Raw genomic sequence first — 26185 nt, 5'->3', positions numbered from 1 at the left:
TGCAAACAGCACATCCAGCTCACCAGAGGTGACTTTTATCAGCTTGGCAGAAACTTAATGACTTGCCCAGGCTAGTGCAGACTCCAGTTCAGACACACAGCATCACTTCTCCCTGTGACTTATTCCATTGTCTTCCATGGAGTTGTTCGCAAAGTAAGGATTTGAGCGTGATGATGTGTGGTAGAACTTGGATGAAACTGATGAAAGATTCAGTCCAGAAAATCTGAGCCACAGGTCTATACTAGTCATATCCGATATAGTACATATTTCAAGAGATATGATTCTTCTAAGGATATCAGAAGAGAATGTACAAGCATTTATGCCTGTCCTTCAGCTTCCCAAACCTTACTATCTACAGCACACTGCTGGGGAATGCAGGCATAAAAATGCTTTTTGAACATGGCTTTATGTTTCAGTGCCAGGGAGTTTCATACTTTCTTGTTTATCATTTCTGTTTGTCTACATAGAACCTGGTTTCTTCTTCTTGTGGTGGAGGACACAGCTAGTCAGCTTCCAGGTGAGTCTGTAACATTGTGTTTCCGTACATCATTACCATTGTTGAGGGTGAGCTCTCACAAGGATTTTAGATGTTCACGCTCTCTGTGCCACTTCAAAAAAGAACAGCATGTAAGCCTGTCCCAGGCACATACAAGAATGTTCTGAGACTGTGTCAGTGCCCGTTCCTTGGTCAGCCACAGCAGCAGAGCAGTGAGACTCTTAAAGTCACCCTGTCTATCACAACCAATTGAATCATCTTTGATGCCACAGGGCTTTTGTAATAAATGTGTGCATGGATAGAAAGCTCACAACTCAGTATGCCCTTGAGAAAAAATGCTTCTTAGCAAGAAAGCTAACAGGAAGACTGAAAAAACTTCAAGAGTAGCATTTAAAAAATAGTTAGAGCTCTGGAAGGATATGGCAACCAAATAGATAATGAGGCTGGAGAAAACTGATGGAGCCAACATAACAATGTGCCAGTCAAACAGCAGGGAAGAACTCATCCACCCAAACAAACTGAAACCAACAAGAAAGCATTCTCTTTAACAGCTGACAATCTTGTACACAAAGGAGACATAGGGAATCTATTGGGAAGGAATCACATTAGTCTTATTAAGTAGTAAGACGGACAATAAGACCAATAAAACCTAACAGAATCCGTAAGAAGATGATAAACTATCTCCAGTGGAAAAGGAATTAAAGTAACTGAAAGAAACCAAATACCTGAGAGAGGGTAAAAAAAAAAAAAAAAAAAAAGAGGGACAAGAACAGCTCAGCTTACTGCTAGAAAAAAAAAGACAGAAAATGCAATTTATAGCAGGGATGTGAAAACAAGGGCATGACATAACCGAAGCTTTAATGAAGCCCAGAGTCTGAGTTATTCAGTCAGAACAAAAAAAAGGAAAGAAAAAATGCCCAATATATTACTAAAAGGTCATAAAATATAAGACAAAAGCACTAACAGTAAGTCTCGGGAAGAAAGAGGAAGGCTGTAGCAAATATTTACAAAAAAAGTCATAGAATGGTTTCACAAAGTATCTCAGTCAGAATGTTCCAGAAAAATAAGATGCAGTTAATGCTCTTTCCGGTGTATATTTCCTTTGTTCCTTTTTTGTTATTCAATAGAGTGATTGCTATTAGGATACCCCAGGTGAAAGCCATGTGAACTTCCCCAAAGCTTTACCCCAACCAACAGCTTTCACCTACCTCCCAGGTCATTAGTGTTGGCATTTATCCCTCCCCATTGCTTTCTTTTTTAACATGGAGTTACTGAAGCTGTGGAAAAAAAACAAACCACTAAGAATAAGCATGATCATGTTATTAAAAAAATACATCTTTTACTTCCACTCCACAGAAAATAAAAGGAGAAAAAGATCATAGAAATATAAGGACAGCAAATCCAGACCAAGACAGCCTGTTCCCCACTCCCAGAACAACAAGGCAACAAGGGATACAAAAACTCTGAACTAAGGGAGAGAACAAAAACTTCATGTCTGATTTGAGAACCTAGGCATTTTCTCAGCAGGAAAGGAGTCATGTTTGTATAATGCCAACCTGAGAGAGCTATGATTCTCTAGGTACTACTATTATAAATGCACAGAAAGACTGAGGAGGAATAAGCCAGTTGTGCATTAATCAGGCGGTAAATGCTGCCCAAATTCCACAAGAAACCTCTTCCAGCTGCCTCTTAATCTGGGAGAGTCCACAAAGAAAGCCTCCACTGGGATATTTTAAACTTTTCTTTCAGAGGAAAAAAAAAAAAAAATCTGAGCTGCAGAGAAGTATGTGAAAACTAAACAGAAGAATTTCAATCTTCTAAACTTCTAAACAGCATCTGAATTTTGGGGAAATCTCTATGGATATTCATTGATAGAAGGAGTGTCTTAGCATTCTGTGACAGATTTGATTTACCCAGCAGATGATGAGTAGACATTAAGTTAATTCTCTCTGCAGATGTTAAGATGACAAAATGTGTTCAAATGACCTTGGACAAGTAGACAAAAGGGAGGGGAAACCTAGAAGGCCTTTGAATCCTTCACTTGAGATAAAGATTTTAAGTTGCCAAGATCCAAACTGACTGGCACATCTTACTTATTCCTTATAAAATACAATCTTGAAATAGCACAGCTCTGCCTATGCCTAAACCAGCTTTTTCCTGAAAGGTCTAGTGAGGCCAGTAACCAGGAGCCGCAGACATTATCTTGGCAAGGAGTTATTTCCTTGCCTGAAGTCTTCTAGGAAAGGAGTTTTGTTTTGTAATAAGGAATATTCCCCAGGAACTTGAAGCACTTGTAAGTCTAGCTTTAGTCTTAAAGACTGCTCCTACTGTGCCGCTGAAATTGGTGGCAGCACCATCACTTCCTCTACACCCACTGCTTCTGCAAATGTGAAAAATATTTGAAGTTTTAAGAGCTTGTTTAGGAAGCTTTGCAGGCTGAAGTTTCAAAAAAAAAACCACATTGCACAATGCAGAAATAATTACTGAAAGGACAGCCACTTTTAATATACTAGGTTGCAAGCCACACAGCTTTAATCTACTAGAATAGTGCAGTGTAAACTTGAGCTAAATTCTTTTTCTGCAGACTCCTTACTATTTATAAAGATAATAAAGATCTTGTCTATAAAGAAAGCAGGAGGCATTCCTAGGGAACAGCTGCTGTATTTAAGGTAATTCTTCAGCTGCCTCAAAGCTGCTGAAAGATCCCAGCAGGAGCAACAATTACACCTTTGCTAGGTCCCATCAGCTGAAGGAAACCAGACTGTTCTGCATCCCATCTATTTTCTCTTAATGTTTCATTCATACCAAGTACTGAGACAAACAGATCAGATCCATGCTTGCTCTGACTGCAAGAAGCACCTGTGAAGCACAGCCCACACAGCCCTTTCTATTATCTGTGTATTAAGGCTGCCATAACCATTTCCAGCAAAGTCTTTTGGTGTCATACAAGACAAGTTACCCAAAACCACAAATTCTGTGTGACACATGAAACAGGGCTCTTGGTGATTCTGTGTCCACAAAGCAACAAAAAAATTGCCATATTCCAGTGGCCACTTAACTGCACAGTCCTGGAGATGCTTTGATAAAATGTGCTTACAGACTCAGGACCACGACTCTTCAGGGACTTGAATGTTTTCCTACTGTGGTCCAAACTTTAGATGTAAAGATGTTATTTCTCCACTTTTGTCTCCACAGGATCTAACTGTTTAAGACAGCTCACAGCATGCCCACTGCATAAAGACCACCTGCAGTCCAGCACTAAGCACAGCACTTCAGGAAACTTTCATTAAAACTATAATTACTTTAGTACTCTCTTCTTACTAGAGTTTTCACCTAGGAATCTAAAGACCCGATTCACAGGTTCCCTTCCCATCCCAGCCTTCCCCAGTCACAAAGTGCTTGCTTTTGGTGGGGTCAGGGAAGTAATTTCACCTAACTTTAAACATGTACCTGACCTTCTTAGTTAATGGTGCTAAGAAGAACATATAAAATAGAACAGAAACTGTGTGGTAAGAGTGGAGCACCTGTTCCATTCCTTGAACACACAGAGGGGCTAGACAACTAATTAACATTATGATCCAAGGTAACCATTTTTATTTTAGCTGTCTGAATTTAGGTGCAGTGGTCCCCCCAGCTTCATCATGCATCTTCTCTGAGCATGACTGAAGATTTTGTATCTACTCCTGCATGTTTCCTACCTAGTCTGGCAAGGTACAAGTGAGAGCACACCAACATAAATTGGAGAGGACATTGTGGATTCTTTTAATGACTGGTCTTAACTTTTCTCCTACTGTCATTGCAACCTGTTAAAGGTGAAGGACAAGATTATAGTACTACTAAATTGACTCCATAAAACCTTTTGAGATCTTAAGATGAATCACCCAATATAAGTGGAGAGAAGCAATGCCATTATGACCCTTTCAAGTATAAGTTGTGATCACTTCAGAAAGTTTCACATAATTTTATGTTGTATTTTATGTCTGTTCTTAATTGTAAATCTTCCAGTTCAAGTAGGGCTGTCTTCAGTCTATAATCTACCAGTCTTTCTGAGGTGTCCTTTTAAGTCAGATGTCACTGAGCAGAGGGAAGAAAAAAAAAAAAAAAAAAAAAAAAAGAAAGGAAACACCTTAAAAGGAATGGAAAAACACAAAGAGAAGAATAAAGCTTAGAGCTGAGCTGTAGAAGACCATCACACTCTGGCCTGTTAGTATTTGCATCCAAGACTGATTTTCATACTGGATGGGGGTTTTTTTTGTTTGGTTTTTTTTTTCCCCGTGTATTGTTACTTGGTTGGCTTTTTTTTTTTTTTTGCAAGAGTTTGAGAATTAATTTCTCTGAAATTTCTTTGAAGAGTTTGAGAATTAATTTCTTTGAAAATTCTGCTGAGCAATAGGGAAAAGTAACTTAGCTAAGCAGTGAGGTGGTTCTTCTCCCAAGTAACAACTGACAAGAGGAAATGGCCTCAAGTTGCACCAGGAGAGGTATAGACTGGATATTAGGAAAAGCTTTTTTCACTGAAAATGTTGTCCAAGCATCAGAACAGGGTGCCCAGGGAAGTGGTTGAGTCACCATTCCTGGGAGTATTTAAAAGATGTGTAGATGTGGTGCTTAGGAACACAGTTTATTGGTGGAGTTGGGGGTGTTAGGTTAATGATTGGACTTGTTGATCTTAAAAGTCTTTTCTAACCTAAATAATTTTATGAGTCTGTGTGTCAGGGAGGTAATTCAATAGAAACCGGCAGGGTCGGTGATGGTCTTTTAGCAAAGAGCACTGAAAGAGTGCTTCTTTCACCAGTCAGAAAATTACAGCTGGTCAAGATAAAAACAGTCTTGTGAAATCATTACAGAAATTGATTTTCTGATTTTATCATATTATCTGCTGTTATCAATATCTTCCTGCTTATAAGAACATAACCTCCTGTATTTGGAAGAGGAAAAAGTTGGGTCAAATGCCCAAGTGAGTCCAAGCCTGGATCTTCCTTTTTTCCAAATGAGAATTTTAATTAGATTTATAAACACTTTCACATTCTCAAGGGAGAAAAGCAGTGTGCTTTAGCAAGGAATTAAGTCCCAGCACGCCTGTTATAATGTAGGTTTAGATTGTCTGGGTCAGCTTGGATTTTTCCAGACTACAGATTTCCACATTTTATACTAACCTCTTGACTTACAGCTGTTCCAGCACAGACAGGAACTGTAAAGTAATCCTGAGTTGAACTCCAAGAAGCCACTTCCCAACAGACAATGGCATCCACATCTCTGAAGTGGATGTCAAGTCTGATGCAGTAGAGATGTCAAATTTCCCATTCTAAATAAGCTGGTTGTGATCAATCACATAAGATATCTGTAAATGGTTAAAAACCAAGTGCAAGGTAAAAAAAGGAAAGACACTAAGAAACTGAACGGGTCATAAACTGCACTCAAGTTTTGCTTCTGGTTTGGCCTTTAAATTCCACTCATGACAACTAATGAACTCTTTCCAAGCCCAACCTGCCACCAGCTGAGCACCATCTTCATGGCACAGTCCCATAGACTCATTCTTCCAAAAGAATCTAAAGATATTTGGCTGCCCAGCTCGCAGGATATGTCAGTGTTTCCTCTTCCATCTGTGCAAAGAAGAGGCACAAAAAAAGACATGATTCTCAGATGTAGATGGTATATCTGAGACTGCTGCCTATCTGTAAACTGATTTCATGGCAGAGGAGAGGAGGCTGGTGTATTGGAGATGCATTCAATTTTACATACAGCAACATACAAATAAATAAAAGGTGCATCAATATTACATTTTATAAAATGTAGTCAGACACACAATCTTCTTCATCAGAGCCCATAACTAACAGTAACTCTAGTAAAAACAGATTTGTTTTGATTTCCATTTCTCTACACTGTACCCAGATGCAGTGCCCTATTAGTGGATATGGGATGGGAGGACATTCTCAGAATTCTGAGAGGTATAATATGTAAAAGTTAGGAGAAAGTATCCATTTCTAAGAGGAATGTTTAATAACTTACATTTAATAATATGTGAAATGTTTATTCAGGAAAGAACCACTCTGATCCACACAGCAGTGATACAAGTTTACCTATCAGTATCTTTCAGCATTGAAATCAGACAAGATATTGATGTCTTGCAGATCCCAGAAGCCTTCATTAAGTTAAAATTCATGTTTAATTATCCTAAAAGCAGTCATTAGGTTGAAGACTACAAGCCACCTTTTCACAAGGCTATGCATACTAAGTTTGCTCACAGTGATAAAATCTACAGTACTTTCAGCTCTCAGAAGCTCATATTCCCTCTTGCATTACAAAGTGGTGGTACCCTCTGCCACAGATGCCAACAACAACTTTTTCTAAGGCTTTTAACTCTCCTCAGCACAAGTAATCAAACTGCAGCTCTGATTTAACAGACCACAGAGACAGAACAGCTGCAGCATTTCAGCTCCAGGAACTTTCCTTTGAATGTGCTGCATTCTTCATTTTATGTGGATTCTCAAGTGACAAATCAAGAACGAGGGAAAGAGGCCAAGATAACAGAATGAGAAAGCATATACCAAAAAGGACTTCCAGAAATGGTCTGTTGTTTGTAAGTGGCCTCAGATACTGGGATTACTTACAGATGAGTTTTCTGGAATGCAGCATCTTCTGGCAGAAGCAACTTCTTCAGAGCAGGGTTTCGAGTAGTGCAGCCCACAGGTCTGCGTGCAGACCACAAAGCATCACTACAGAGTCCATGGGGGAACTTTTTTGCATAGTTACTTTTGACAGACACAGAGCTACAGCAACTAAAGGGTCTATGTCCATTGTGCTAGATCCAAGCTTTACATCTAGGCACTCCAGGATGTAATGCCTACAGCCAAAGCCACCTATGGAAAAGTCATCTCACAAGAGTCTGGGTTGTGCCCCAGCCTTATACACTTATACACAATCAGACCTTATACACTGCCTAAGACCTAATACACTGCTTGGCCGGGAGAAGATGTTGCATTGACCCATTCCATGAGTATTTATATCATTCAGAAAAGAGTTTCCACTTGAGCAGGAGTAGAAAAAGAAAAGCAGTCCTTACCTCATATCTGGACAAGAAAGTGGATTAAGAAATTCTACTTCTTCCTTAAATGAACATTTATGATTTGTTCCTGTCTAATAAAACTTTGAAATTCCTGCCTTAGATGGTATGTGGGACCTATAAACCTCTCAGTAGAGATGATGTTTCTTTTCTGGTAAGAAAGAACAATTTACTTACAGTGGAGTTGGACTCCACACATATGCCTTTTAATGTGCTAACGTTACTTCCTTGCTTCCTTTGTGCCAATGCTTGTTACTGACATGCCTCCATGCACAGAGCCTTTCATTTGCTGGTTTTCCCAAAATACTGTTAGCAAGCCTTGTTTGGATACCTTCCCTACCTTGCTAGTACAGAATGCTTTGACTAGAAACAAGGTACAAAAATCATCTGCAAGGGAAAATTGCATTGAATGACAAGATCTCTTTGAGATATGACTGACTGAAAAAAAAAAACCAACTTTTTCACCCTTAACAAGCTGTGTACATTGTGTAAAAATAGCTTATTCCAAATTTATCGAGTTTAATTGCGTAAAATTGGCCCTTGAACACAGTTACACCAATTGCCACTGCACTTAATCAATGCAAAGGAAACCTTTCAAGCATCCAGTCACTTAGGATTTTCTTACTCTCCTAATTACAGAATTCATAAGTTCCTTCACTCATATCTGTTAATAACAATACACATTATTCTTTCAGCTGTGCATTATTAAGATTATCCCAGGAACCTTTTGAACCAATGACAAAGTACATGGAGCCTGGTAGAGACAGCAGTTCAAGCTGATCACATGTACTGCCTTACTGAATACATTCAGTGTTTATTACACTTTACATCATGAAAACGAATGCAACTGGAGGTAAGGTGAAGTGCTACCTGTACAGTCAACACAGTCTAGTATCTGGCTACATAAATATGAGATGAAATCCTAAAAAAAAAAATAAATAAATAAAAATAAAAAGTTAGAGATTATGTTTAAGTCAAATACCAACTGTGTGCGAATTAGTTTTTAACATCATAGATTTTGACAGTAAAGATGATGTTTTGGAAAAAAAAATACAGATTCTGGGCCATCAGAACTTCCCTAAAATACAAAACAGAAGGACAGAAGAATATAGTTTTTATTTTTCTAGCTTTATGTCACAAGCGCTCTGCTTCTTGAACTCTGTTTCCTGCTTCATTCCAACATGTATCCAAACATATACCTGAGCATGCTGAGTTTGAACTCACTGCTGTCATGATGTATCATCCTATTAGATTTATATTGTATTAGATGTGACACTTTATCTTTGCAAGTTAAAGATATCACTACATATTGCTCCCCATAATTATACTGCTGTTTGATATCACTACGAGAGAGCATAAAACTTACACCCTGTAGAATTATTTGTGACATATTTCCATAATTATGCACATATATACACTACATGAAGAAATTATGTGCGTTAACACAGCCTGGAAACAAATATTATTTCAAGAATAAAGAACATAAGCATGATTGTGAGACATCTACAGGTGATCCAGCAAAGCAATATCTTAGCAGAAGGATCTAATGGTAGGATGGACCCATGCAAAGAAACAATTTATAACTGCATACATTTCTTTCACAGGGTCATAAAAAAGTTAAGTCAGAAACAATATCATTTCCCTTTGTTATATATAGAAACATAAGGAATAAAGCCATACAAAAATACAACTTTACTGCTGTTATTTGATGTGATTGAACATTATGGATAATCTCTAATATCTGTACAATAATTAATGGCTCTATATTGTGCCTTATTGATATAGAATTAATTCCTCTCTTTTTCTGGTTTAAATTCTTTGTATATAGGGGAACAGAAGCAAAACATTGGCAAAAATATTTTTTCTTATGTTCTTTCCTTATGTGCAAAGTAAAATACAGTAAGCAACATATAACTATGGGAAAAAATACCCAAAACAAAACAGGTGAAAGGTAAGAAAGAAAAAAATATCATATTAAAAATACAAATATTTGAATTATATTCCTACTACTGTGAAATATACTTTCAACTGAAATAGTTTCCCACTTCATTGAGTTGGGATTGTATCTTATTTTTCTGCAACAGATCCTTCTATACCCATGAAAATAGCTGCTACAGTGCAACATTTAATACAAAATCATCACTGGTTTGCTCTAATATAACACAGCTCTGTACAACTGAATTCATCATAAAGTCTGCTGATGGTTGCAACAGGAAAAAGACAAATAAGAGGGAGAAATTATAGCAACCAAGCTCGTACAAAGCAGAACTGCGTGTTACAAGCCATTTCCTTCGAAAAAGTAAAGCCATTTGCAAGATACCACCCTGCCCCGTGCATGCAAGGTGGCAGAGCATTGCTGAGGGCTAGAGATGGCCGTCTCACGATGAGATTTCACGTTCTCTAAAATCAATAGCAATTCAGCTGCAAGAGTACAATCCAGTTATGTTCTACAATCTTCCCTTATTATCATCATTTTTAACAGCATATAAAGTTTGTTGGTTTTCTGCTTGATATCTGGCTAAAAGAATAAACAAGAGAGCTACAGCAGGCAGAAAAATGTGTCCCTCCAGCATTGCTCAGGCTCTGAAATCAGACACACACAGACTGCTAGTGCCAGAATATGCTACAAATTGGAATGGGTAACCCAAACAGCAACACCCAGCTCAGCAGTGCAGACTGCATTTAACATTAGGAGATGAACACAAATAACATACCTTCGCTTTTGGGGTTCTTACCTGCAAAAATAAAGAAAAAAATGCACATAAGGGAAAAACTTTCATGACTATCCTCTGGTCTCACAATTATACTCCTCTGCATTGTGTGGACACTAATATACACCATAAAAGAAACTTTAAAAAAAAAAGCAACAAAAAACCAAAACAAACAAAACTGAGGAAAAAATTGATAAAACATTCAGTATCTATAGTATGTCTTGTTTGTCAGTTTAATGAATTAAATTGCCCAAGGAAGACCCAGCTAGTAAAACAACTACTGTAAGTTCAGAATACCAAGAATGGCTTGCAGGGAGGATGCTGAATGACAGCTGTGGTTTTGAACTGTGGTTTCAAGAGTGGCTTGATACACTGACTAGAGATATGACTCTGCCCTGCATCGTGATCCTGCCTGGTATCAGCCTGAAGCCATTATCAGTCACCTGCTGGGCAGTTTATGTGAGATGAGTTGTTAATATCTGCTCCATACACCAGAGACTGAGCAAGCATAATAGAAACTCATGTGATAATGATTTTTATTTGGCAGCGAATGCAGGTTTTATTTATCTAACAGAAGTAAATTCTGATAGAGCTGATGCCTGGAGCTGATTCTTCCACCACAGGATATGAGCAGCTTCTTCTGTTGGAGTAGTGGTTGTTCTTGCTGTTAGAAATATGAAAATAAGAGACTAAATTATAAATCTAAATATCCCCAGAAATGTTATATTGTTTGTCCCATCTTGCCCACCTCCTTTCTTGTCTTCCACATCCTCTTCAGCTTTATCTTAATCTCTTTCACTCCTCTGGTGTTTGGTTTAGCTCAGCCATTCCATAGCTCATCCCTCTCACAGTTCTACCCAGTGTCATAAGAACCAGGTAACACCTTCACTGCTTACAGGTACTGCTTTTTTCCTGGGTTATTATAACTTCTCAAGGGTTATGTTTCCTCTTCAGCCTTGCATCCACCTGTAGTAACTCATCCCTCGGATCTGCCTCGCAGAAATCTGTCTCGCAAAGTCCAGCCCTCGGTATATCCATAGGCACCTCCATATTGAAGACTGCCACTAATAACCTCATGCTCCGAATCCCAACCATGGCTGGACATCACAGTTAAAAACTAGAAGCTCTGTTAAATTTATTACTATGTCCAGCAATAAAATTAGGCATGAAAAGTGAACTAGTTTCTTCCTTTCAACAAAGACACAAGCGAGGCAAACATTTGTTCACTTATGGAGAGGGGGCAAGTCCATCTGCAGACTGAGTCATGTAGCATCTGTCCTCTTTATGAAGTTCTCTGAATCACATTGACAAACCTGAAGGTCTTAAATTCACCAAACAAAAACAAACAAAAAAAAATCCCAAACCCACAAAAAGCCTAAAAAACCTCTCTTGTGCAATAAAAACAGCGAATTTGATGGACTGTGCATCTTTTTACAACCATCTTGATTTTACAACAATTAAACCGTAAAATTTTATAGACTTCTTGATATTTGTAATATATTTATTTGGAACCGTGATTTACCATAAAAGCATCATTACAATCTACAGCTGCCTTCCTCAGTAGAAGGCACTCTTTTGGATATCCTTCCTCACAGATAGAGAGCCTAGTATTTTTATTCTTCAGTCCCCTGACTGTATAACTTCGTGATTAGTTTTTGCTCTGAACTGAGCTGGATCTCTTACATCAGGTTAACTTTTTTAGCCACAGAAAAGTAATGATATTAACTGCTATTAGAAGCTGTTAAGGGCAAAGAAATACAATTTAACAAAACAAATAATTATATCAATTTTTTTTGTATTTATGAATAATCTGCAAATAAATCTAACTTTTCACCGATTCTTATTACTAAAATTATTTCAACGAATAGTTATTAACATGAAACTGACTTACGCATTAGGAAAATTTCCCCTCTGTAAGTCAGATAAGCTTTTCATAACGTCTAGTCTGCTTTGAAATCAATGTCAGAATTCTCATTAACATTGCGGCATTAAGATGCATTATTGTACACTTTGTATATTCCCTGATTACCTGTAATTAACTTCCATTGAAGCTTCCTTCACACAAATCCTACTTCATCGACCCTGCTTTCCAACTAATATAAATAACCAAACATGGTTCAACCTGTAAATTTTAAAATCAGATAGATATGCAGTTTTGCAGGTATTTTTCAAATACCTCAAAACCAAAGATTAATATTTGCCTTCCTTGAAGCTTATCATCTTCTCTCTGGGGTACTCCTTATAGTAAAACCTGAGCACCTGAACACTCACATGATGAATATGAAAGATCACTGTACCAGTGAGTAGTAGGATTCTGCTGGCCAGCCAATAAAGAGATTACGTAGATATCCATCTAAAGCTGCTAAAGCTGTGCTGATTTGTTGCAGTAGGCAGTAATAACCACACAAGACAGATGAAAGGATTATATCTGGTCTTTAGGGAATGGGTAATGGAGATCTATAATAGAGGAGATCTGCAAGAAAATCTTTGATAGAACCAAGCTCAGGAAAGAGAACTAGGTCAAAAAACCCAAATGATGTCAAATCCTAGAGATGAAGGGGAAATTCTGTTTTCACTACGGATGTCATCCTGCTCATCTAGCACTAACGGTCTAAAGGTGAGGTGTCAGATCTAATTCAAACATCTCTGTGAAGCCAATGGACTAAAAGAGAAGTGTGCAGAATATGGTTTATTTTATTATAAGAAAGGTAACAAAACCAAACAAAATTAAAAAGCCCTCAAGAATCTATTGGGGAACAAGCAAAGCAAGTCTGCTCCCTAAGGGAAGTTAAGTCAGGAGTGGCAGGGTGTCCCCATGGGGATCAGCAGGGCAGGATATTGCCAGCCAGGGCCCGTTCACCGCCATGAGTTGGCGAGGAGGGCAGATCCCAAGATGGTGGCCAGGTCCAACCAAGAGTTCAAGTCATAAGGCAATACCATGTTGATAAGATTCAAGTCAAGCCAAGAAGTCATTCCACAGGTTGAGGTCTGTATCAACTGGATCCATGGCTAGGTAGGGCATCACTGTGCCTGTGCTAGAGACCAACGCCACCCCCAGCGTAGCTGAGGGAGCGGGCTAAAGCACTCTTCTCTAATGGGAGAAAGTTCCAAGTATAACTAGTCATTAAGGCCTAGTAGTGCCCTCAACTCCCCGACACAAATCCACTCTTCCACAGATTTATAAAGACAATAAAGCACCTACATTTTAGGCAGAAGACTAGTGCAACTCACAAAAACACTTAAGTAGGGAAAGCTCATGTTACTGTTTTCAATGCGCTTCTAAGCAAACCTAGTCCTGCCATTAAATATACTCTCAACATTTCAAAGTAGTCTAATACTTACCTAGTTTGCTCAAACAAGGATTTTAGTTGAATTGTTCTACATTTCTCCTTCCATTTCTGGCTACTTATCTGTAGCCATGCATTAAATCATCCTGAACAGCACTATCAAGCCACTTGAAATATTCTGCTTTAACCTGAGGTGTATTTCAATGGTGAGGAAAACTGACCCTTTACTCAACCAAAATCTTGTTTAAATACAACACTGATTAACGAAGACAATTCAGTGAAGAATGCCTAAAAATAATTAAAGTTACTGGTATTGAAAGAATTTTCTATGCTTTTAATTCAGTGGATCAATAGCAATACTCCATGGAACAGAAGAAAAGGCATAGAGTGATTTTTCTTTGCAGGTTTTCCTTTTTAGTTTCCATCACAAATGCCTCCAACTCTCCTGACCTTTACACTATGAAGTCACTTGCAACTATCTCCCACGGTCTTCTCCAGGGCTCACATAGGAGAGGGTAGTGTGGCATCAGGTGCTGCAGGGGCAGGTAACAGTGCTTACAGACTGATCCAGTTCTGTTTCACACTAGGGTGAGGCAAGAGCCAGGAGTTTACTCATCTCCTTTGAGGACTTTGAGAGTTCTACCATTCTACCATTTCCGAGTCATACAGTTCTGACAACCTGACCCTGCAACAGTTGATGGCTCAGCATTAGACCCCAGTCCAAAAAAGAAGCCAATCCCAAATGATTTTCATTCAAAGCACACTGATATTTTCAAAATCAGTAAATGTTTTGTGGTCAAGCTACCAATTCTATACATACAGTCCATATTATGTTAATAGAATTTACCTAAAGATAAAAGCAATTCCCACGTAGACTTTCACCTATAAAACCTAATGAGTTTTTAGAGACTGGAAAAAAAAAATACTTGAAAAAAGGTTAACGCGAAGTTACAATGTTAGGGCCAGTCATGACTCATATCCTCAACAGAACCTAATGCTGACATCAACACCACCAAATCAATATAGCCAAAATTTCTGCCCTGAAGTATGTTTGTCAGTGTTATCTAACAAAATATTAGCAATATCTAGAGTGAAATAAAAACAAGAGGATGTCAACTGCTGTTTTTAGGACTTGGGCTTGGAAACAGTGGGAAGATAAGGGCTAGTAAAACAAAGCGACTTTCTGCAAGACATGTTATATTGAATCACAGCCTCAATAATTATTTCTCTTAATTTTTTTCAGTCCAATGTTTGGATTTAATTTCTTACAAATATTTAGCCAATTCTTTCTTTTATCCTGAGTACTTTAGATGTGTCAGGTGGAAGAGTTGTAAGGAAAATGGACTTTCTAATCAATCATTCCCTCTTCTAAATCCTTCCCTGATATATTTTTGGGTTCCTCCTTTTCTGTCCAAACTTTGTGCATTCAAGACTTGAAGAAATGTCACTAGTTCATCGAGAAGAACAAACAGCTCAGGCTGAGTCGCAGTAAGAGTGTGCCAACCAACATCTAGAGAATCGATCTCAGACAGTTTGGTGTTTTCTTCAGATCTTGGAGCCTATTTCCAGAGTGCCAGTAAATCCATGAAAGCAAGTATGGTGATTGCATATCTTGCAGCAGATCAAGAGCAGCAACAGGAGCTGAATACTGCAGAGACAGTTGTTCTTGAGAGTGAAGGGCTGAGCAAGGAGGACAGACATCCTGGACTCATTTCACAGCCTTGCTATCGGCTCCCTGCCAGGGGCAATACAAGTCAGTAAAATGCTGTGGTCCAGGTCCCCAATGACACAAAAAGGTCATTTCTTCCTTTCTCCCACCCACATTCTGTCTCACTCAGTCCCAGTCAGTGCCTCAGTAGCGCTGCTCCTGCCACTGAAGCTCCTCTGGCATGAGCCTGCCTGAATGGACCCTCCAGGGACCTACACATGTGGATGGAGAAACCACCTTGAGAAAACAGTAGGTGAAGAGTAAAAACATATGTGCCAAGATAGCACATGAAAGTCTCCCAAGAACTGGTAAACTGAGGATATCAAGAGGCTGATAAATGTGTTCATCAACCAGTGGTGGGATAATTTGGACTACGACAAGAGAGGAAATGGGCTGCTATGTACAGACAGAAACTACAGGTATAATGCACATCTGCTGACACAAGGGACCCCAAAGGAGTTTCTAAACACCTGTCTAGAAAACATGGGTGTGTCAGGATGGTTATCCACTTCTAAGTACAGCAGGGTTGGCCTCTCACTTATGCTCAGCTGGGTGCAGATGCAAAACAATGAGTGAATAGTACAAATTTTGACTGTTAAAAAGCTTAAGTCCATAAACAAAAAAACCCCAAATGCTTTATAAAAGGTGTTCTAACAAATCTGGTTGTGCTCTGTTGTCTCCCCAAGATGCTCTCTTTTCAGGGAAATTTACAACATTTCATTAGGTGTTCTTAAAGCATGTAATACAATAAGATCATAACCCTTTAAAGATCTCAAGATATTACTTTTGCTCTTATTATGTTATTATTACTGACAATAGCAAGAAACTTCACCAGTTCAGGATAAAAACAAAGAAGTACTACTGTGATTTATACCAACCGAGTGCAATTCATTTCACTTGTAAACAAGCAGTTTTTCCAAGCTTTTATAAAATGCCAGTGAAATGCAATAAGCTAATATCATGATGCAGACAAATAGGAGAACAGGGTTGCACAACCATTTCCAGATTGATGAATCATGCAGTTTGCAACCTTATTGCACCTTTATCAAAGAGCATGAGCCAATATAGTTACAATGAAGACATTCCTTCTTAAAAAACCCTAAAAAATAGTAAAATCATAGGAGCAATATTCTACGTAAGACATATTAAATGAAGTCAAGAGATCTGAGTTTGGGGTTTTTTTATGTTTACTGCACTGATGCCAGGGACTTGAACCAAAACATCATAAAATAAAAATCTAATAAGGGAGTAGGCACTCATTTTGATGAACCAACCTTTATAATGTAGGTCTACCAGACAGCAGCTTGTATATGTCCTTAGACTGTCCTGAGGTGTCCAGGCAAGATCAGCAAGGGAAGTGAGCAGCTGGAGGCTTGTAGGTAGATCCGAAAGCTTGTTCATCTAAAAATTCCATGCTGATTTATCCAGTTCACATATCTGAAATTAGAAAATAACAAAGATTCACATTTGACACTTCACGCTTCAGGTACCTTCACAATTTAAAAATAATTTTTAAGTCAACAGTAACTTATGTGAATTTGATTTTGCTTTTGTAAGCCAGTAAAAAACCGATGCTTCAGATAGAAGTTCCTGTAGTAGCCTGATGCTCAAAAGTATGTTGAAGGTTCTCATGATTTAAGACAATAGGAATAAGACATTATTAATATATAAGGAATTATAGACATCAACAGAGAAGTTGTATCTTCAAAAGATAAGTTGGGTTCTGCAGTCTAATTCTAGATTTTTATGGTGCAAGTTCTTACTGCCTCCCCTCATGCTTCAAACTAATGCCATTCATAAAGTATAGCAAGACATTCAGTTCTAAACTCAACTTCAGTTTTCAGTCCTTTGCTGAAACGTTCATATTTAGGTCAAAGGATTATGCTAATGCAAAATCATTGCAAAGAAACTAAATACAGGGAAGAATTTTAACATGTAACAGCACAGCTCATCGTGTTCTCTGCCTTACTGACAGAACGAACATCTAATATCCATGCTTGAAAATGCCTGCGGTGTCACTCATCTACAGCAGGGGTTGGAATTTCCCAATTTCTTTATGCTTACAGCTATACACGCTATCAGGCTACCTTTTTATACATAATGCTCCTATGTGTTTGATTATAATTATAGGTGATAGTTGTCCAAATTTAAATAACATTTTTCAGCAGCAGATTTCAAAGCATGTCAGAAAGACATTTTAATTCTCTTTTTATATATCAGAGAACATTCAGAATAATAAAGTGACTTATACCAGCTCTCTTCCCCCACCAGATCAGAACCCAAAATAATCCATAAAGAAAAGTTTTACCATAGCAGCTAATCTGTTATCAACAGTTGTTAAAAATCACAGAGAAAACACTTGGATACTAGCAAGTTAAATATTTGATTTGCTCTGACAGTGAGAAAAGTAAGTTCGTGTCTTTGTCTGCTGAACTGACATAAGATATTGCCTAGCTAAGGGCAACAGTATCTTTTAACCAGCAGACAGATTATGTGACAGAGGTCTCCATCCTGCTCCCTCCAAAAGTAAATTGGAAGAGAAAAGGGGATGTTTCAGCATTGCAGAGACAGATAAAGCCAGGAAAAGACAAGCAGATGAAGCAAAAGAAAAAACAGCGTGATCAGCAACACCAAAGGGCAATAGTGGATCACAGGACAACTAAGAAATCAATTCAGCCACGAGATTGTCCAGTGAGACACATTTCCCCAACACACAGAGTTAAAAGGAAGCCACCAATCTCAAACCCTCCACCACACAGCTCCTCACAGCCCCTGGGCTTGCCAAGACCACAGTTTGGTGCCTGAGACTGTAAAATAAAATAATAACAGAGAAGATCGCTAGAAACACCAATTCATCCATTATCTTTCATATAATCATCCATATTTTCAAAACTTTTTTTTTTTTTTTAATGTAAAAAGGCACAGACAGTGTCAAACGGTGGGGCCATCAAGCATGTCTAGGCTCAGACAATGAGTCCAAAGAGATCATCCAGGAATTTGTTCCTGGCTGAATGAGCCAGCATTTGAGATTTTGGGGACAGCTGCCCACCAGGCAGTGAGGGCCACTCAGAACCTCATGACACCAGTGGATTACACAAAGCCATGCTCATCTGGCTTCACGAAAGCAAAGGAAAAGCAAGGCTAGGCTGAAAAAAAAAAATAACAAAATCTCACATTAAATACTTGAGAAAAGAAACAGTCAGAATGAATTATACAAATGGAAGAGGGCTTCTATTGTGTGTGGGCAGGGGCTGATTAGGTGTGGGGGTGTCTCTAAATGCTATTGGCCCAGCCCATCATCCCAGAGATTCAGGTACCAGAGCTCTGGCCAGAGGAACAGAGGGTTGAGCACAGTGGCCCTGATCTGAAATCTGATGACATCAATGGAAGCATTTCCTCTGGCATCAGGGGATTTTGGATCACAACCAATATCAACAACAGCTTTGAACTGGAACAAACTTTCATGATTACACAGACTTTCCTTGGGCTCCTTCTTCTCCAGTTTTATTTATCACAGAATGACAGTCCCCTTTGTCAATTAAACAGCTGAGGAACAAATTAGCAAGATCTAGTTACAGTGTAGAAAATGAAGAATGTAAGTTAGCTTTTTGCAACATCAGTGAGAAAGCTCTGGAAATTCCCAAATTAAGTTTAAGTTAAAATTCACCCGATGAGTTGGGCTCACTAGTTAGTTCAGTGTGTTCACACCTCCTGGAACACCGATCACCAAGCATTGCAGGAGTACAAAGCACAGATCAGCAATGCCCTGCAAACCTGCAGGAGGTTGTTCCAGTTGATGCCACATACACAGAGTAACTTTCCCCATAGGCCCAAGCTAATTTAACTTAAGAAAACATAGAGAAAGTCAGTTTAATAAAAAGAGAGAAAGGATGAGAAACACATAATGTGGGTAAGAGTGAAGGGTGCCTGGTTTCACAGAGGAGCTGCAAACAAAATTATCAAGCTCACATATATTTGGTCAAATACAAAGGTGTGAAGAATATTAACCATGTTTTTTGTCTCAGACTTTTTTTTCTTCTAGATACCTTCCTCCAACAGACCTTTCTAACATCTTTACTTCATCTATTAACACAGTCATGTAAAATTCAGCCTATTGGTAATCAAACTAAAAACGGTAGAAGCACACTACATAGGTAAAGGATCTGCAAGATGAAAATACGGTGAGATGCTGGACTGCGGCCGCAGTCTGGAAGAGTTCCCCTCTGTCCTTCCTCCAAAAGTTTGCTCCAAAACATATTCTCATACATAAATCAGTTCTCTACACCTTAAGATAGGTATACAAAAAATGTGATGTGGATTTTTGCTGTTCTTTTTCCTTACAGATTCATTTCTTCTTGGCCAGTGGCAGGAAGACAACATAAGGTAGCAGAGTGGAAAAAAGACAGAGGCAGTGACAGTCGTGAGTGAAGGTGAAAGTAAGAATGCGAGGCAAGGAAATTAGAGGAATAGGGTAGAAATGAGAGGCCTGGACAGATAAAACAAAGAATTACAGGGCAAGAAAATTGGAGCTTGAAAGACAAATGTGACAAGACACTCGGTAAGGAAAGACAAAACCACATGAGAAAAAGACAGCATATGACTAAAAATAGAATATTCTCACTTAAAAGCTGGCATAACATATACACAAAACAGGGTTGAGTTAAGGATTCACTATCAATGTTCATTCTGTCATTGCCTAACTTTTTTTTGGCAAGCACTTAACATTGCAACCTTAATTAATGTTCTATCAATGTTATTCTTATGTGCTTACAACACCTTATGTAAGAGGCTGAGACTTACCCACCACAACTGCAGTTTTCAGATTTAAACGCTTCTGAAGCAATAAGATCATAAAAGTGTGTCAAAACAATCTTTTTCATGCACAGCTCTCTAAATTAGAAAAAATATTTTCTTTTATGTCCTTTGACAAAAAAACTTCTGAGAGAAGAACAAGCACGAAAAATTGCACACAAAGAAGTAATTTGGGGAGATGTTATAAGCCATGTACAAAAATAAATTAGAATGAAAGAACTGACATGACTGTGCCACCTAAATTGTAGGCTACCCCTCATAAATACAATATGTTTGACTATTCCTCAGGGAAGTCATCTCCAGTAACAGTTTTCACTTAAAAGCTGCTCTGTTTGCCAACCACTCCCCTCTGCAAAAAACAAGCTTATTTGGCCATTCTAATGGCCTAATAAATCTGTTATACCACAGTCATGGATCTCCATCTGAACACTGAGTCATTGACCACTACTCTCTGGATGGAACCATCCAACCAATTCCTTATCCACATGTCAAATCCATATCTCTCCAATTTAGAGAGAAGGATGGCATAGGGGACCATGTCAAAGGCTCTACAGAAGTCTAGATAGATTACATATATTGCTTTTTCCATGTCCACAGATGTAGACACCCCATCATAGAAAGCCACTACATTGGTCAGATGGGACTTGCCTTTGGTGAAGCCATGCTGGCTGTCTCAAATCACCTCCTTGTCCTCTATGTTCTTTAGCATAGCTTCTAGGAGGATCTGTTCCATGATCTTCCCAGGCACACAGGTGAGGGCCAACAGATCAGTAGTTCCTAGGGTCATCCTTTCTACCCTTTTTAAAAATGGGCACTATGCTTCCCTTTTTCCAGTCACCAGAGAATTCCCCTGACTGCCATGACTTTTCAAATAGCATGGAGAGTGGCTTGGCTACCACATCAGCCAATTCCTTCAGAATGCTGGGACGCATCTCATCAGGTCCCATAGACTTACATATGTTCAGGTTCCTCAGGTAGTCACAAAACCGATCTTCGCCTTCAGCTGGAGGGGCTTTATCCCCCGTTCCCATTTTGTTGTCCATTGACCTAGGAGGGGTGAGGAGAATGGCTGCCAGTGAAGACTGAGTCAAAAAAAAAATGCTGAGTACCTCAGCCTTCTCCTAGTCTGTTGATACAAGGTCACCATTTTCATTCACCAGTTGGGGTATGCTTTCTTTAACCTTCCATTTCTGGTTGACATACCTGTAAAAGCCCTTCTTTTTAGTCATTTCTTCCCTAGCCACATTCAGCTCCAGCTGCATCTTGGCCTTCCTGGTCCCATCCCTACACAACCAGGCAGTGTCCCAACACTCTTCCTAGGTTACTGGACCCTGTTTCCATTGCTTGTGCATTTCCTTTTTGCCCTTTAATTTGACCAGCAAGTGTTGACTCAGCCATGCCAGTCTCCTGCCTCCCTCTCCTGACTTCTTACATTTGGGGACTGAGAGCTCTTGTGCTTTATGAGAAGCATTCTTAAATATTTGCCAGCTCTCTTCTGCTCCCTTGTCCCTGAGGACCATATCCCAGAGGGCCCTACTGAATCACTCCTTGAAGACCTGGAAGTCTGCTTTCCTGAAATTTACGGTCCTGACTAAACACCCCGCCTGACCCATATCCCTCAGGACCTTGAACTCCACCAGTGCATGATCACTGCAGTCCAGGCTGCCTCTGATCTTGATGTCACTGATGAGCTCACTTGCATTGGTGACCATCAGGTCCAGTATTGCATCCTCTCAGGTAGGAGTGTCTATTACCTGGGTTAAGAAGTTATCTTTGATGCACTCTAGGAGTCTCCCGGTTTACCTACAGCTCGCCATGCTATTTTTCCAGCAGATGTCAGGATGATTGAAGAGGGTTAATAAGGTGGCTTCATCAACAGGCTCCTCCTGATCAAGCAGCCTGTAGTAGACACCAACCACAAGGTTCCCTTTTTTTTGCCTTACTTTCTAATTCCTACCTACAAGCTTTCAACTTGCTCATGGCTATTCTTCAGAGACAGCTCTTCACACGCAATCCATTATGTGGTGTAGAGAGCAATGCCTCCACTCCTCCTTCCTTAGCTGTCCCGTCTGAACAGCCCATAGCCATTGACAGCTGTGCTCCAGTCATGGGACTCCTCTCACCATGTTTTAGCAGTCGTAGCTTTCTAAGCAGTACAATGGCTTTCAGCTCCTCCTGTTTGTTGCCCATGCCGCATGCATTAGTAGAGAGGCACTTCAGCTGGGCTGTCAACCATGTCACCTTCTTAGATGAACACCCCTTAATTCGTTTGAGGAATTTCACTGCCATTTCCCTGTTGGCTCCTGTTACCTCAGGAGCCCCTAGCTCATTTCAGTAAGTCTTGAAGTGCACTGTAGTGTGGTCAGCACATCTCAGAGCAAAAGACTGAGGGCACTTGCTGGTACCCCTGCCTCTAACCTTAGCATGTTGTCCTACATTTTGTCACAGATGAGCTTGATATTATCCCTCTCCCCTTCAAATATAGCTTAAAGCCATGTCAATAAGACCTGCAAGCTCCTGGACAAAAAAAACCTCTTCCCAGTTTGAGAAAGGTGAATCCCATCTGACACAGTGCAGGCTATCCCATTTTCAAAAAGAACAGATCACACATCTCAAATGACAAAGCAGATGACAAATTGTTCAGAAGAGAAAAGATCACTGAGCGCTGCATGCTCAGCAACCTTATACAAACAGCATCCAATATCCTCTCATATCCTTCTTATGAGTCCCCTGGTTTGATCAACAGCCAAGACTAGTTACCTAGTTATAGTCATTAGGCAGCATTGTACACATTGTTCTAAGAAAAAATGATGGAGTAAGTAGAGCAGCAGTACATTAGTACAGACTAAAATCACCTGAAATCTGTAGCCCCCTCTAGCAGATCTACTCGCCCTGACAAAGGCTCGACAAAAAACAGGGCTTTCGAGCTGTTGAGACCCAAATACTTTGTTCAATGCTTACCTGTTTTTTCAGATTCTTCATAGGCTCACAGTCCCAGAAGGCTTGGCCCCTCAGCCAATTAGAGTTGACTGCAGATCAGACTTGATTAGGGTACAAACAAAACCCTGTCAAAGAGCTGATTGGAGTCAGTCTTCCTCAGAGCAGCAGTTCTGCAGTCAGGGACTCTCCCCTTGTATTGGGGTGCCACCCAAAGTAACTTTTCTGGAACTGAGAGCCTTCATCTTATAGGTGAGTGATTGTGCACATTTTGGGTAATCCTTCTAAAGGATTATTGGTGAAACAAGAATTCTTAAGTCAGTTGTGTAGTGCTATTCTCACCTGACATGAGCTTGTGACTTATTCCAGTTTGTTGGAGTGCTAAGTAATTTTGGTTGAAATAAATCCTCATTTTAATCGACTGGTCAGTTGTTTTGTGGCTGCCTCCAAGATGCACCTCTGTTTTAAATTACCCTAAATCTTAGCTTCATTTGTTGTTAATGCTCAATTAATAAGTGGATTCTAACAATTTCATTGTCACAATCCGCATTCTCTATCCTGAAAGAGAGTTGCACTTTCTATTTTTTTGAAGCAAATATTTGGCTTTCTTTATTTGAATAAAGGCCTTCTTGTTTTAGTCTATATAAACTAAGGCCCTTTGTGCCTCCAGCAGTAGGCATTCCGTGGACAAACATCAGTTGCTTACACTAGATAAGGTAACCTTGCTGCTTTTAACAAACCTCTGCATTATAGGCATCTCAGGTTATTGCTAGAGGTTTGAGCCACATCTGCTGTTCGTGGAACACGAGAGAAAAATCCGCACTTAGCACTTTTAAAAGTGCTCTTATGTCATGCTTTTAATTTCATTTTTGCAAGCTTGGATAATTTTAAAACTGCTTCCTTCGAGCATTTTCTAAGTTTTGAGCAGCTAAAAGGGGAGATGCAAAATAACCCATGCTATTAAGAGGAGCTCATCAGAATTGGAACAACTGACATTAAAAGAAGCTTCTGTAACTTAATGAGATACTATCAATATTGCCCTAGCACCACACCCAAGTAAGTAGAAATGTCTGTGTTTTTCAGTTCCAATTGTCTCCAAATTCTATATTCTCTTGGGAAAGATTCATGATGCAGACTGTTACGATGCTGCCTCTGCGGAACAGAGATTTAGCCAAACAGCAGCATCAGTAAATGCTATAAGGTCTCATCCAAGTCATTGTTCCAGAGGTGACTTTCAGAGCCTAGCAGAAATACTTATGAAACAATATTATTTTAAAAGTAATCTTTTTTCTTTCTCCACAGTGTTTGTATTTATTAGAAAAAAGGAAAATATATAGAAAAAAACCAATAATGCCATACTGAAGAGTAATAACTTAAATTCCCAAATACAGGAAATGAAAATATTCTGATACACCTAATATTAATACCTTGGAGTATGTGTGCAGAATTTAGCTGCATATTTGAATAATCCAACTGACAAGTAAAGCTCCTATGTACACAGGGTAGGGGCAGTAAGACAGTCATGTCAAAATGAAAACAGAGTACCCTATTTTTTTCATTTGCAGGTTCTCCTGGATTTCTATTTGTAAGCTTGAGGATTCTTTGGTATATGTTTTAGGTTTAACATCTATGCCTGCAGATAGATATATAACGTATATACATATGTATGTATATTTATATATTTTATGTATCTCTGAAGCAAAGCATATACAGAATACTAATAATGCTTCTTTTTTACCGGAAAGAGGTGTAACTTCCAAGAGTCTGGTCATATCTCAAGGATGACATATTTTTGGTCTCTTAGGAGAAAGGAGGCAAGGAGATGGCCAGCTGGCTCATGTGAAGTCAAATCTTCCATGCCAGCTGGACAAGAAGCAGTATTGCCGTTAGTTTTGGAGGGTGCTGCTTGCTTACTAACTACAGAAAGACCAGAAGTGTTAAGCAAAATCTACATGCAAACAATTTTCCGTTCCATATGGAGTTGTCATTATCCTTTCGAGTATAATTAGGTTTGCCAGTTTTACAATGCTGTACGCAGCAATACACTGAATAAGACTGCTCAGCTGCTTGCCACTCACACAGCATTTCCAAGTCAGGCCTCGTTACCCTCCTGGCAGTGAGCGATGAGAGGAAGTAGGTACATTAGAGTGCTTGGTCCTAGAGGGAGGATGACAAAACTTTCGAAAGAAGAAAAGAATGGGGCTCCACAAAAGTGAAATATGGATATGCTTCTAACTCTCTTCCTTCTAACTTGCTTCCTAAAATCCACATAACTGCTTATGGTCTTTCAGTCCAGGCACTGCTGACATATCTGCCACAAGATATGACTTATTGCAAAAAAATGTAAAAACTCCATATTCAATGACTCTCAGCTGCTGTACTTAAATATATTCTGTAAGTTCCTTCATTTTTTTTCTTTCACTGCCTTAATTTTATTTTTGCCACATTTTTGCAATGTTGCCAAATACACCTTAACGTGCTGCTTGCTTTGAAACCCACGAGGCAGAGGCCATGGCTGAACTCAAATTGAAGGTGTCATGGACTGTTAAAATGATAATGTATAAGTTTTATGGACAAAGAAGCTAAAGGGCAAAGCCTGACCCACGCTTATTCAGTGGATCTGTGGCAGGGATGAGAAAAGAGTACACGTGCCTTGACCTCAATCTCACATGTAAGCCAAATGCAGTGACTCTTGATTTAACCTCTAAATTTAGTCAAGAGACAGTTGCTGCAGTTAAGGTACCTCCTGGTAACCAAGATCACAAACACACTGAGTATTTGGAGAAGTTCTTTCCACACTTATGTATGAAACACTAAGAATAAATATAATCTCCTGGGAAGAAGTTAACTTTTTTTGAATCAAATAATCTTATTTCTAAATCTTCCTTCCAGGTGTAAACCAAACTGTCTAAAAAAAAGAAAAAATGCCAAAAAGACCACCTGAACATTACTGTATACTCTATCTCCATCTGAGCCCCAGAAACACAAAGGAAAAAGACTGCACACCAACTAAAGCAGATTTTAAACTATTTTGTACCTTGTCAGCAATTGCATAGGGATCTGTCTCACCCAAGATTACAATGATGCTTCTCACCCATAAAGACTGAAACATCTGTCTAAATCACACCAAGCCACTCAGTATTGTGAATATAATAAGTTGTACGGATGACA

The sequence above is a fragment of the Cuculus canorus genome, chromosome 2 (genome assembly GCF_017976375.1).
Source record: "Cuculus canorus isolate bCucCan1 chromosome 2, bCucCan1.pri, whole genome shotgun sequence".
NCBI lineage: Eukaryota > Metazoa > Chordata > Aves > Cuculiformes > Cuculidae > Cuculus > Cuculus canorus.
This window is presented reverse-complemented; position numbering follows the sequence as displayed.